The sequence below is a fragment of the Phyllobates terribilis genome, unplaced genomic scaffold, assembly GCF_046119375.1.
Source record: "Phyllobates terribilis strain yellow unplaced genomic scaffold, ASM4611937v1 Scaffold_462__1_contigs__length_1437853, whole genome shotgun sequence".
NCBI classification, from domain to species: domain Eukaryota; kingdom Metazoa; phylum Chordata; class Amphibia; order Anura; family Dendrobatidae; genus Phyllobates; species Phyllobates terribilis.
Window position 1 is genome coordinate 62,619 of NW_027363222.1, and position 15,127 is coordinate 77,745.

Genomic DNA, 15,127 nt, shown 5'->3' on the forward strand with positions numbered 1-15,127 from the left:
TATTCAAAATTGAAGGCATACTGAACCAGCATGGCTACCACAGCATCTTGCAGCGGCATGCTATTCCATCCGGTTTGCGTTCAGTTGGACCATCATTTATTTTTGAACAAGACAATGACCCCAAACACACCTCCAGGCTGTGTAAGGGCTATTTGACCAAACTGAGAGTGATGGGGTGCTACGCCAGATGACCTGGCCTCCACAGTCACCAGACCTGAACCCAATCGAGATGGTTTGGGGTGAGCTGGACCGCAGAGTGAAGGCAAAAGGGCCAACAAGTGCTAAGCATCTCTGGGAACTCCTTCAAGATTGTTGGAAGACCATTTCCGGTGACTACCCCTTGAAGCTCATCAAGAGAATGCCAAGAGTGTGCAAAGCAGTCATCAAAGCAAAAGGTGGCTACTTTGAAGAACCTAGAATATAAGACATATTTTCAGTTGTTTCACACTTTTTTGTTAAGTATATAATTCCACATGTGTTAATTCATAGTTTGATGCCTTCAGTGTGAATGTACAATTTTCATAGTCATGAAAATACAGAAAATCTTTAAATGAGAAGGTGTGTCCAAACTTTTGGTCTGTACTGTATATACTTTTTTTTAGTTTTTCCAAGGGCTGGCATCATCGGGAGCATGGGCGTGTTTTGAGGAGTTTAACCGTATTGAGCTGGAGGTGTTGTCCGTGGTGGCCCAACAGATTCTCCGCATCCAGAGAGCCATCCAGATGAAGATGGACATGTTCAACTTCGAAGGAACAGAACTGAAGTTTAACCCAAATTGCTTCGTAGCCATTACCATGAATCCTGGCTCCGCGGGACGTTCTGAGCTGCCGGATAACCTCAAGGTAAAGAGTCCCAGTGCCTTGCATCGGGCCCTTCCACAACATTTCTATAGGATTAAGCTCAGGACTATGACTCGGCCATTCCAAAACTTTATGTTTATTCAACCATTCTTTTGTAGAACGACTTGTGTCTTTGGGCCATTGTCTTGCTGCATGACCCACGTTTTCTTGAGATTCAGTACATGAACTGATATTCTGATATTTTCCTTTAGCATTTGCTGATCGATTTTAGAATTCATTGTTCCATCAATGATGGCAGCCGTCCTTGGCCAAGTGCAGCAAAACAGGCCCAAAGCATGTTACGATTACCATCTTTGTGTTTCATAGATGATAGGAGGTTCTTATGCTGTAATGCAGTATTTTCTTTCTGCAAACATATAGCTTCTCACTTAAAATCTCTATCTTGGCCTCATCCTTCCACAAAGCATTATTCCAGTTACCTATTGATGAGCCCAGGTGAGTTTTAGCAGTGACATTTTAAATCGCATTGCCTTTCTCCTTGCAATCCTGCCATGCTCGCCATTGTTGTTCATTGTCCTTCTGATGGTGGACTCATGAACAATTACATTAGCTAATGTGAGGAGAGGCCTTTAGTTGCTTAGAGGTTACCTTGAGTTCCTTTGTGACCCCACAGACTGATGTAGCTTTAAGTCAAATTTATACAGTAATACAGAAATTTTTGAGGGGTTCACAAACTTTCAAGTAAATACTAGGTTTACAAAAGAAACATAAGATTTCATCAAAGGGATTATTCTCCCCCAAACCTATATGAGATTGTACATTTCCTATGTATAATCACAACACCTGATGCCCTCATTTCTGCAAGCTCCTTAATATTGATGTCCCGTTCTCCTATTTTCCAAAATGGACACAGTAGAGGTGTGGAGAGAGATTTGGAAAGTGTTAAAGGAGTATTCCCATCTCCAAGATTCTATCCCAATATGTAATAGGTGTAATAATAATATTAATAGCAAATACCTCCAATTGGAAATGTAGTATAGTTCTTCTGATTAGCTATGTCGCTTAACCCATGTGCAGGGCATAGCAGTAGCTTAGGTATCCATGGTTACGACCACTAGCAAGTAACTAACTGTTACTATGAGTGCTCGTAACCATGGATACCTAAGCTACTGCAATGTCCTGCACATGGGTTTAAGCAACATAGCTAATCAGAAGAACTATACTACATTTCTAATTGGAGATATTTGCAAACATTATTATTATTACACCTATTACATATTGGGACAGGATCTTGGAGATGGGAATACCCCTTTAACCACACTTTGACTGACTTTCCTCTGATGTGGAATAGACACATCACTTTTAGGTCTGGGGTGGAGGATAGTGTAAATGGACATAATGGGTTCCCCGGCTCTATGCCTAGTTTACAGTAATTTAGTTTCATTTGTTGACTGACCCATCTGGTTTGCGCATTTCAGGTTCTTTTCCGGACTGTAGCAATGATGGTCCCCAACTATGCTCTGATTGCGGAGATCTGCCTTTATTCTTACGGTTTTCTGCACGCTAAACCTCTCTCGGTGAAGATGGTAATGACTTACCGGCTGTGCTCGGAGCCGCTCTCGTCCCAGTTTCATTATGATTATGGGATGCGTGCAGTAAAGGCTGTGCTGACCGCTGCTGGCAATCTGAAGCTGAAATTCCCCCATGAAAATGAAGATATTCTTGTAAGTTCTGAACTGTTGGTCGCTTTACATCTCGTATAGGATAGCATTACCATCTTACCGAGAAGCATTTGGATCACAAAAATTACAGCTGTATGATTTTATAGTAGCAGACAGAGACTTGCAAATAATTTCTGCACATTACTGTTCCTGGCTTGTTAGATCTCATCTGTGCAAAAGTGTCAAAACTATAGTTGTTAAACACGTAGCTTGTTCATCTTATGGGACAGTTTTGATTTTTAACTTAATCGCATGTATTTTAGGCTAAAAATGATTTTAACAATTGGGTTTTATTAAAAACGTTGCATCGCTTGGCTTTCACCGGCTTTTTGATTCCCTGCACATTCAATTTTGATGAGGTCTGTGGTCATAAATAAACTGAGAGGAGCTCAGAAAAAGACAGATAAAACATTTACAAACTCCCCGTCAGCCAGCAAAAACGAGTTCACTGACAGTATCTCACTTAACTCATTCTGCAGCCGGCAATTAACAGTGCAACACAGAGGCCACATGTATTCCCTATGGAAAAACAATTCTGCAGCATATTTTAGTGCAACTCAGCAGCGTTCCATTCCTCTTTTATCATTCCTGGAAATGTAGGAATTAATTGAAATCTGTCAATAACGAGTCCCCTACACAGTCTGACAATGTCACCACTGTTTGGGCGCAGTCAGATTGTATAGGGTTGTCCCCTATATAGATTATATATACATTATATATCATTTACACATACATTTCCAGGAGGTATAACAGAGGGACGATACAATGTAGAGTTTTAGGAAAAGAGGTTTCATCCTTATTTTTTGGAGAATACTATTCTTTACTAATACAGACATACCACAAGAACTGACGGCTCCTTTGTAATGGGGTTCTTCACTTTTAATATTGTTTCATGTCATATTGTATATGAATTATTTTATCATTTAATCCTTTTTCATTCTATTTAGCTCTTGCGGTCAATTAAGGATGTAAACGAACCCAAATCTTTGTCTCCTGATATTCCTCTGTTCAATGGGATTACCAGCGACCTGTTCCCTGGCATTCAACTTCCGGAAGCCGACTATAAGGTATTAAAATATAATAGTGTCTTAAAGGGGTTTTCCAAGACTTAAAGAGGACTTGTCCCTCGCCATAAATATGTAAATGCCGCTGTTCTCCTGACTCCGGCATTGTTTTTCTTTTCTTCCTGCTCCTCTCCGTTCCTGACATCTGTCACTCTCCTCTAGCCCTTTAAGCCAACTGGGCAAGGCCTTCCTGAAGACTCCCACAGAGAGGACTTGATGACCACGCCCACTTGGCTATTAAAATTATGAACTAGATTTCTATAAAGAGGCTATATCTCAGGAATGGAGAGGCGCAGGAGCAAAAGAAAACAACACCGGATTCAGGAGAACAGCGGCATTTACACCAGGTAATAAAATTGCATATTAATGGCAAGTGATAGGTCCTATATAGCGGGCCAGCTATCATTTGGATGACCGTTATCTTTCCCGGCTCCCCCATATTCAGGAATGCTCGCTCCTGTTTTCTCTATGACCGAGTCGCTGCCAGAATCTTATGGCAGCTGCTAATTTCAGGGTCAGAAAATAAGGATTGGGTGATTAAATTCCAACCGCCCAATTTTTATGTCCCCCAACATAATCTGTCATGAGGCCCCCATACACAGTAGATGGTAGACCAATCCCATTGAATTCACCCGATCCTGATCCACTGCTTTGGAATTGGGTTACATGACCTTGTCACTCATCGTCCGGTCCCATTAGTGCAACCTGGGCAGCTGCACAGGGGCACCAGAGGTAAGGGGGCTCACTTATACCTCCAATGCAGGATGATCTGATGTAGAAAAAATAATGGTTAAAACATCTGTGAGTGATTTATCACTAGTTTAGTTGTAGGTTATGGAGAATTTTTTTTTAGATGAATGAATCGATTTGCAGGAGCCTGATTCAATGGCCAGGTGTCATGGGTGCGTCAGATGTGACAGACAGTCGCGCTGCAGTTGGTTGCAGGAGATCCCTTCGTTTGGCATTCCAGACATCTTCTTAGCGGTCTCACTGTAGGACCCAGCGGCTACCTCCCTCCTGTTCTAACTGACAATCAGGCCTGGGTGTTTAAATACTTCCTGGTTGCTACACAGAGGTGCCAGTGATATTCACATGACCCCTTGTGAAGGCTTGGAGCAAGTGCAGTTCTTACTTCCTCTCTGGTGCTAAGAGGATGTGTATGCCATCTCTCTGAAGTCGACTCAAGCTAAGCTACTTCCCCTGTGTCTGTCTCCCCTTGCTGTCTTTAGTTGTCAGTGGGGATCGACTAGTGCTCACCCCCCCTTCCCTATCCAGGGCCAAGCGCTAAGGAAATACAGGGATAGGTTCCTGTGCGGCAATTGGTGAGGAACCAATATAGAGTCGGTAGGGGAGACAGGGTGATTGCAGATCAGCCTAGGAGGTCTCCATTTCCCCCTTTCCCTAGTGTCTGGGCTCCCTTCCCCTCATCCCTTTGTGTCGCACTTTGTCTTTCCTACACTGTGCGTGACATCAGGTCAGTGGTGGGCACTGAATGAGACCCCTGAGAGCCACCTTATTTCTTCCTGCCCCCCCCGGCTCTTCTTCACATTAGCCGGCCTGGCATGACGTTATGGTTGCAGCATGATGTACACCAGGCCATATAATCAGAAGAGGAGCCGGGGATGCCGGCAGCTAAGAGGCGGCTCTCAGGGGTCCCGTCCAGCGGCCACAAAATGCTGATCTGGGTCCTGAAAATGTAGTCTCCCACCTCTAATTGGATCCACTGTAAACAGACTGATGAAATATTTTACCTTCCTTTTGCTCAGGATTTACTGGAATGCGCACAGGAGAGCTGTGCTGGACACAACATCCAGCCCGAGAAGGTCTTCCTGGAGAACATGATCCAGACGTATGAGATGATGATTGTCAGACACGGGTAAGCTGCAACTACAGAAGTCCATGGGACGGGGGATTTATTCTTCGCTGTTTCCATTTTATACAATGGACCATGCTGCATTTTGTTTATCCCGTACAGTTTTATGTTGGTTGGAGAGCCGTTCTCTGGAAAAACGAAGGTCCTCCACGTCCTCGCTGATACGCTGTCTCTTATGAATGAGCGAGGGTGCGAAGAAGAAAAAGTGATTTACCGGACAGTGAACCCTAAAGCCATCACCATGGGGCAGCTGTTCGGGCAGTTTGATCCAGTGTCACATGAGGTTCGTCTATGATTGGAATTATTGTTTATAATACTAATATCTTTGCTGAAAATGGGAAAATCTCCCCTTTTATGGCTTATGGACATGGTAGAAGGGGTTCCTTCAGAGACATAGACCCCAGCCATACATTGCCGGGCAATCATTTTATTATGACTTACTCCCTGTTTGCACAAAAATTTTATTTTCCTCATCAGACATGGAAGCAACAAATTGTATTATTTATGCCAGAAATTAGCATAAATTTGCATACTTCCAGCCACATTCTGACTAGACTGTGTCTGGCCTCACTCAATACACTTGCTTTGAGTGAGGTCACGCACTTCTAGTTGGCATGTGACCGCATATATGCAAATCACTTACTTGCGGTCTCTCCCGGTGCCGGCACATTCACTTCAATAGGGGCCACGTGTAGTCAATACATGTGTATCATCAATACCATAATCCCAGGCGTTCCCTTTAATAATCCTTTCAATTGTGGGATTGTATTGGATTTTATGGGAAGAGCAATTTTATTGATGCCTCTCTTCATTTGCAGTGGACCGATGGGATAGTCGCTAATACTTTCCGGGAGTTTGCGTTATCTGAGACCCCGGAAAGAAAATGGGTTATCTTTGATGGAGCTATTGATACGCTAGGGATAGAAAGTATGAACACAGTCCTAGATGATAATAAAAAGGTAACTCTCTATTTTACTTTGTGAAAACTTTTTTTTTTAAATTTAACCACTTCCCGACCACCCACTGTAGATAAACGTCGGCGCTGCCAGGGCTCTGTGCAGCGCGGACGCTTAAAAACGGTGGGTGGTCCCGCAGCGCTATGGGTGCGGTGCAGAACGATAGCTCTGACAGGGAACATGATCGGGACCTGATTGGATCAGGTCCCAGTGATGTTAACCCTTTGCTGTCTTCTATATGCCGCGATCTATAGTGATCGCGGCATATAGAAGACAGCAGGAGGAGAAGGGGGTCTTCTACTTACCTCTCCGACGACCCCTGATACCTTCCAGGACCTGACGTTGCTATGGCAGCTGGAGGTCAAATGACCGCCTCCAGATCTGCCATATATGGTGTCCTGCCAGGCTCAGCCTGCAGCTGAAGCCTGGCAGGAGACTCTGACTGTGAAACAGTCAGCAAAGATCTCATGTAATGTAATATATGTCTATTACATTACATGAGATCAGTGATCAGAAAAATAAAAATTAATGTCCCATACAGGTACTAAGTAAAAATGTAAAAAAAAAAGTAACAAAAAATGTTTTCAAACTACTAAAAAAAAAAAAATCACAAAATAAATAAATAAAATATTAAACCGATAAATCCGTATATTTATGCAAAAACAAAAAAAGTACACATATTTGGTATCGCTGCATCTGAAACAACCCGAGCTATAAAACTGTCACGCTAATTAACTCCTTCTGTGCACAACGTAATAAAAATAAATAAAAAACGGAGCATGACACATGACTGTCGGCCCAAATATGGAAAAATTATAGCTCTCAAAATATGGCGACGCAAAAACTAGATTTTACAAAAAAAAGCGTCTTTTAGTGTGTTACAGCTGTCAGTCATAAAAACCCGATATAAATCTGGTATCTCTGTAATCGCACCGACCCGAAGAATAAAGTAATCTCTTCACTTATACCGCACGAGGAACGGCGTAAAAAATAAATAAAACCAATTCTTCACCTGCTACTGATTTGTTTATTATGTCTCCCAATGTGCTCACCACACATCTAGATAAGTTCCCTAAGGGGTCTAGTTTCCAAAATGGTGTCACTTGTGGGGGGTTTCCACTGTTTAGGCACATCAGGGACTCCCCAAATGCGACATGGCGTCCGCTAATTATTCAAACAAATTTTACATTCAAAAAGTCAAATGGCGCTCCTTCCCTTCCGAACCCTGCAGTGTACCCAAATAGTGGTTTTCCCCCACATATGGGGTATCGGCATACTCAGGAGAAATTGCACAGCAAATTTAATGGTGCAATTTCTCCTGTTATCCTTATGATAATGCAAAATTAGGGGATGAAAAACATTTTTTGTGGGAAAAATGTGAAAATTTTATTTTTACGGCTCAATATTATAAACTTCTGTGAAGCACCTGGGGGTGCAAGGTGCTCACCACACATCTAGATAAGTTCCCTAAGGGGTCTAGTTTCCAAAATGGTGGCACTTGTGGGGGGGTTTCCATTGTATAGGCACATCAGGGGCTCCCTAAATGCAACATGGCGTCCGCTAATTATTCAAACAAATTTTACATTCAAAAAGTCTAATGGCGCTCGTTCCCTTCCGAACCCTGCAGTGCGCCCAAACAGTGGTTTTCCCCCACATATGGGGTATCGGCATACTCAGGAGAAATTGCACAGCAAATTTAATGGTGCAATTTCTCCTGTTATCCTTATGATAATGCAAAATTAGGGGATGAAAAACATTTTTTGTGGGAAAAATGTGAAAATTTTATTTTTACGGCTCAATATTATAAACTTCTGTGAAGCACCTGGGGGTGCAAGGTGCTCACCACACATCTAGATAAGTTCCCTAAGGGGTCTAGTTTCCAAAATGGTGGCACTTGTGGGGGGGTTTCCATTGTATAGGCACATCAGGGGCTCCCTAAATGCAACATGGCGTCCGCTAATTATTCAAGCAAATTTTACATTCAAAAAGTCTAATGGCGCTCGTTCCCTTCCGAACCCTGCAGTGCGCCCAAACAGTGGTTTTCCCTCACATATGGGGTATCAGCGCGCTCAAGAGAAATTGCACAAAAAATTTAGGGGTTCATTTTTTCCTGTTACCCCTGCAAAAATAAAAAAAAATTGGGTCTAAAGTAATATTTTTGTGAAAAAAGTAAAATGTTAATTTTTTTCTTCCACATTCCAAAAATTCCTGTGAAGCACCTGAAGGGTTAATAAAGTTCTTGAATGTGGTTTTGAGCACCTTGAGGGGTGCAGTTTTTAGAATGGTGTCACTTTTGGGTATTTTCTGTCATAAAGACCCCTCAAAGTGACTTCAAATATGATGTGGTCCCTAAAAAAATGGTTTTGTAAATTTTGTTGGAAAAATGAGAAATCGCTGGTCAACTTTTAACCCTTATAGCTCCCTAACAAAAAACAATTTTGGTTCCAAAATTGTGCTGATGTAAAGTAGACATGTGGGAAATGTTATTTATTAACTCTTTTGTGTGACATATCTCTCTGATTTAAGGGCATAAAAATTAAAATTTTGAAAATTGCAAAATTTTCAAAATTTTCGTTTTTTTCAAAAATAAACGCAAGTGATATCGAAGAAATTTTACCACAATCGTGAAGTACAATATGTCACGAAAAAACAGTCTCAGAATCAGGGGGATCAGTTGAAGCGTTCCAGAGTAATTACCTCATAAAGTGACAGTGGTCAGAATTGTAAAAATTGGCCTGGTCATTAACGTTCAAATCACCCTCGGGGGTAAAGGGGTTAAACACTGCACCCCTCAACGTATTTAAAATTGCTTTCATATAGTTCATTAACCCTTCTGGTTCTTTTCAGGAAGTAATGGAAAGTGGAATGACCAGAATGAAACAGTTTATTTTTACAATCTAGATTTTGATAACTTCTGAACAGGCAATTATAGCCGGCATACTTTAAAGGTAGTTATTTGGCCATGAGCTGCCAAGGCAAACATCAGGACCACACAATCAAGATATCAAGGTGCCGATAAAGTTAAAAAGAAGCCCCCACACTGTGTTAACTATTTAGATTCTATAATCACTATTGACAACAGAATCAAAGGGGTTAAACGTCCATGGTCTGTGCTAACACTGATCATGGCTGATGCAGCAAGTTGTCAGCTATAATGTACAGGTGACAGCTACAGGATAGTCACCTGTCGGGGAACGCTAGTCTCTTATATTGCAGATCAGTAAAAAGACGTCTATTGGTCAATAAGGGGTTAAGGATAACAAAGTCAATGTTTTGGAGCGGCCATCACAAATCCCTGATCTTAGTCCTATTGAAAATGTATGGGCAAAGCTGAAAAGGCCGGTGCGAGCAAGACGACCTACAAACCTGGATCAGTTACACCAGTTGTGTCAGGAGAAATGGGCCCAAATTCCGACCTAAGAGTATGTGCCCACGTAGCGTTTTACAAGCGTATATGCTGCGGACTTTCCTCAGGGTAAACGCTTGTGAAACGCTAGGTAATCTGCCCCCCATGGTCCCCAAGGGGAATCCGCAAGTTCTATGCCCATGCTGCGGATTTTTCCGCAGCGTTTTTGATGCGCGCAATAATCCACAGCATGTCAATTAATTTTGCGTTTCCGCAAGCGGAATTACCTTTGCAATGCAATAAAAAACGCAAGGCAATTCCGCATGTGGAAAACGCGCGATAAACGCAGGATAAACGCGCGTGGAATTCCGCATGTGGAAAACACGCGATAAACGCAGGATAAACCCGCGTGGAATTCCGCATGTGGAAAACGCGCGATAAACGCAGGATAGACGCGCGTGGAATTCCGCATGTGGAAAACGCGCGATAAACGCTGGATAAACGCGCGTGGAATTCCGCATGTGGAAAACGCGCAATAAACGCAGGATAAACGCGCGTGGAATTCCGCATGTGGAAAACGCGCAATAAACGCAGGATAAACGCGCGTGGAATTCCGCATGTGTTTTTCCGGGAGAGGACATGCGGAAATGAAGCAGAAATTTTCTGCTTCATTTCCGCACCGTGGGCACATAGCCTTATATTGTGAGAAGCTTGTGAGAGGAAATCCCAAATGTTTCACCCAAGTCATTCACTTTAAGGACAATGGTACCAAATACTAATGAAATGGATGGAAAGTTTTGACTTTGTTTTAAGCATTTTTATTACTTACTGCATTCTCGCTCTCTCATTATTCTGGCATTTGGCAAATATTACAAATGATGGTAATCCTAATTGACCTAAAACAGGAAAGGTTTATTCTGATTTCATGTCAGATATGGAGAGAAACATGCAGATACTGTGTGTCTTTTTATATAGTGTATGGAAACTTCTGGTTTCAACTGTATATGAGATATTGAAATGTAATTGGTCATATTGTAATTTATTTTGAATGAAGTAAGTGAATTCCCACATTAATTTGACATTATATAATGTCTTTATATTTAAATAAATCTCAAGTGATTTCAACAATACAACAGGATGTTATTTTCTTATAATAAAAAAATTAAAATAAAAAATTCTATTGTGGTGTTAATTTTGTAATATTGATTTCTTTATCTGTGTCATTTATGTCTCAGTGTTTGAAAAAGGCCTTTTGCATAAGGCTGAAACGTTACATTGAATTTTGGGATTTCTTTATGAAATAAAGAATTGCATTATCATTATGAATATTTGAGTGCCGAGTATCTATATATACACTGGCATGCCAGGCATGTCAATCTCCACAAGGAGAAAAATGACCCTTTAGATCCCAGTGAGAAGCCTCTCATACAGTCAAATCGGATCTCATGCTTTGTACTGACGAGGAGCAATACCCTGAAACACCGTGGCTGCAAATTGAGATTCTGGTTTGGCTTTTATCCCAAGTCATGTGACAAGGCTCGTTAAAGGGTCGATATTGACTTTTAGGATTGCTACTTCCAATAGACTTGTCACTTATCTCACTTTTAGCAAATCAGAATATACCGTAGATCATATATAATAGAAATAATCATTATCCACTGTCTGTTTTTCCAAAAGTGATAATAGGAAGTGCAGCCATATCGGTTGTGACCTTTGAATTAATTTCTCAGAAACAGACAGTGAACAGTCATTTTGTCAGGATGTTATATCAATGACTAAGTCATTAGTTTCCAAGAAGCTGCTTTAAAATTGACAAACTACTTCTTCCTATTTTTGCAGCGGTGCAATATTGCCATCTTATTAGAGAAGAGCAGTTAAAGAGAATGTGTTATCAAAAAATAACCAATTGTTTAAATTACCTTTTAACATGAAATTTATTATTTTTTTTTTACTTTTTTTCCACTATAGTAACCATCTAAACTAAAAAAACACACCCACAGATCCTGCAATTATCACCCTGGCCAAAATTAGTTTCAGATTTCCTGTTGTATGCAGAAGATTTTTCAGCAGTTTTATTATCATGACTGAAAATGACAATGAAAGATGACACCTCTATATAAAGCAGATAAAGTAGCCACCATTCACAATAAATGAGTCACAGCTCACCTCCTCACCCTTCCTTCACAATGAGTCTATTCTTAGGACTAGTGGCCAGTGTGAAAATTGTAAGACTTCAGGATTGTTTTTTTTGATTGTGATGTTAAAAAGTGAAAATCTAAAAAAAATGACATTTACAGTAAATTTAATGTAATCCCTTCTCACCATGGACAGTTTTAGTTTTTGTGCTTTTTCTTTGTTCCTCTCCTTCTTTCTCCCCTTTCGTGTGACATAGCCGTATGAGGGCTGTTTTTTTTACCCTACAATATACTGGAAAACTGGAACAAAAATTCCAAGCGAAGTTAAATGGGATTGCGTTTTTCATTGTTTTTGGGTTTTGTTTCTAAGGTTTCATTGTGCAGTGAAAATGACCTGTGAACATGATTCTTCATGTCGAGCAAACTTGAAAAACCAGATATCAAACTTGTATAGTTTTATTTTGATGGTGAAAATATTTCAGAGATTCGGTCGATAGAGCTTTATGAGGGCTTGTTAATTGCTGAGGTTTTCATTAATAACATTTTTTGGGTTATATACGATGTTTCAATCCCACTTTTTCATGTACCAACATGGCAGCCATGGGGGCGGTCAGCAGGCTCATGGTTGCCACTGAAATCCATAAGCAGCACTTTCACTTAGTGAAGGGGGGTGGAAGGCAACATCCCATGGGCATCCAAAATGGTGAACCTCTGGGACATCGCACCTTAACTACCACGGTCAGGGATTTACTGCAGCATCTAAGGGGTTAACAGCAGCAACCAGAGCTGCTCTAATAGCGGCTTTTACAGACAAATACCGGCAGTATAACACAGCTGGAATCTGCAGGTATATTGCGGGTGGAGTTGCAGAGTCCACTCCACACACTCGCACCCAACATGCACTATACATGTAGGGCAGATAGGGGTTAAACAACAGAGGACACGTTCCTTTTAAGCACTTAAGAATGTATTTATTTTTTACTTTGCAGATAGTATACTGGCATATGCTTTGTACTTAAAAGGAATGTCTGCATTAGTTAATGTCTTTTTGTTAGAAGGGCCCCAATATGCTGACTAAAGGATGATCTGTTGCTGGCAATCTCAGCGATAAGCCATTTGTTGAAAAATCTGGCAACAAGCATTTAATTCTCCTGCACTGCCACCAAAGGAAACAGGAGGTACTGCACAGTATCCAGTGAAATCAATAAACTGACTATGTAATGAATGAAGTACTGGGACCTTCAAAGTGGGAATGACTCCATGTAACTGCTCTCTAGTCTGCATAAAATGGGTTCAGGTTTACATCGGAGAATCCCCACTATTAACCTGTATAGTGCCCCAAGTATGTGCAAGTGGTTTCTAAACCAGACAACCTCATTAAGTCTCATAACACCTTTGTCAATAAACAGGTATTCTCAAGTTACTAAGTTGCTTTAATTAGTTAAACAGCATGAAAATACACAAGTTTGCCACTGACTTGCTTTTTCTATCTGCTGTCATTCTCCTGCAATGAGAGCTTTTATCTTACATAGTGTAAAGCTCATTTCCTTGGAGTTCAGCCACTAGTAGACCTTGGTAGAGAGTGTGCAGTAGTCACATTCCAGGAGAAAAGTTAATTCCTAACATACCGTTATCTCTGTCCAGCCCATTCATTTCTATACACCAGTTAGCTGCTCCCTGCCTTCTCCCTTTAGGCTTTTGACGAGATGCTCTTATCCATCCTGTAGAATCACAATTCCTGCACCCAGTATCTAGGCTCTCACTGTCTGTGGCTGTGTGCTTGCTCATCAGAGCCATCACTCTGGGAGAAGAGCCCGTCCTGCCAGAAATCAGGAAGTAAGGAGACTGCACAGCTCTGAGCTGCTCAAGAGATCACTTATGAAAACTCCTTTTAGGCATCAAACATTTCCTTTGTTCAAATAGAAAGAATATAGATCTACATATTTTAGAATGTGTATGAACTACATGTCTGAAATAAAAATAAATGATTCTAAATAATATATATATATATATATATACATATATACAGTACAGACCAAAAGTTTGGACACACCTTCTCATTTAAAGATTGTTCTGTATTTTCATGACTATGAAAATTGTACATTCACACTGAAGGCATCAAAACTATGAATTAACACAGGTGGAATTATATACTTAACACAAAAAATTTGGGAAACAACTGAAAATATGTCTTATATTCTAGGTTCTTCAAAGTAGCCACCTTTAGCTTTGATAACTGATTTGCACACTTTTGGCATTCTCTTGATGAGCTTCAAGAGGTAGTCACTGGAAATGGTCTTCCAACAATCTTGAAGGAGTTCCAAGAGATGCTTAGCACTTGTTGGCCCTTTTGCCTTCACTCTGCAGTCCAGCTCACCCCAAACCATCTCGATTGGGTTCAGGTCTGGTGACTGTGGAGGCCAGGTCATCTGGCGTAGCACCCCATCACTCTCAGTTTGGTCAAATAGCCCTTACACAGCCTGGAGGTGTGTTTGGGGTCATTGTCTTGTTCAAAAATAAATGATGGTCCAACTGAACGCAAACCGGATGGAATAGCATGCCGCTGCAAGATGCTGTGGTAGCCATGCTGTTTCAGTATGCCTTCAGTTTTGAATAAATCCCCAACAGTGTCACCAGCAAAGCACCCCCACACCATCACACCTCCTCCTCCATGCTTCACGGTGGGAACCAGGCATGTAGAGTCCATCCGTTCACCTTTTCTGCGTCGCACAAAGACACGGTGGTTGGAACCAAAGATCTCAAATTTGGACTCATCAGACCAAAGCACAGATTTCCACTGGTCTAATGTCCATTCCTTGTGTTCTTTAGCCCAAACAAGTCTCTTCTGCTTGTTGCCTGTCCTTAGCAGTGGTTTCCTAGCAGCTATTTTACCATGAAGGCCTGCTGCACAAAGTCTCCTCTTAACAGTTGTTGTAGAGATGTTTCTGCTGCTAGAACTCTGAGGAAGCCATACGGCGAGAGCGTGGGTTCGGGGATAGGCTGACGACCTGGTGCGGGCTGCACACACATGGGTATGCATTGTTTCTGACTGTTTCTCTCTCTACTTTTTGGGGAAGCTCCTCTTATATTCATGCTTTTATGGCATGCCTAATACATTCTTTACTGAGGGCTCCCATGTATAGGCATCTCACCTGTCATTAGTGGCACATTATTGCAGGGACTGTGATTATACAATCTACTGGGTAATCTATTGCATAGAGCTTTTGCATGG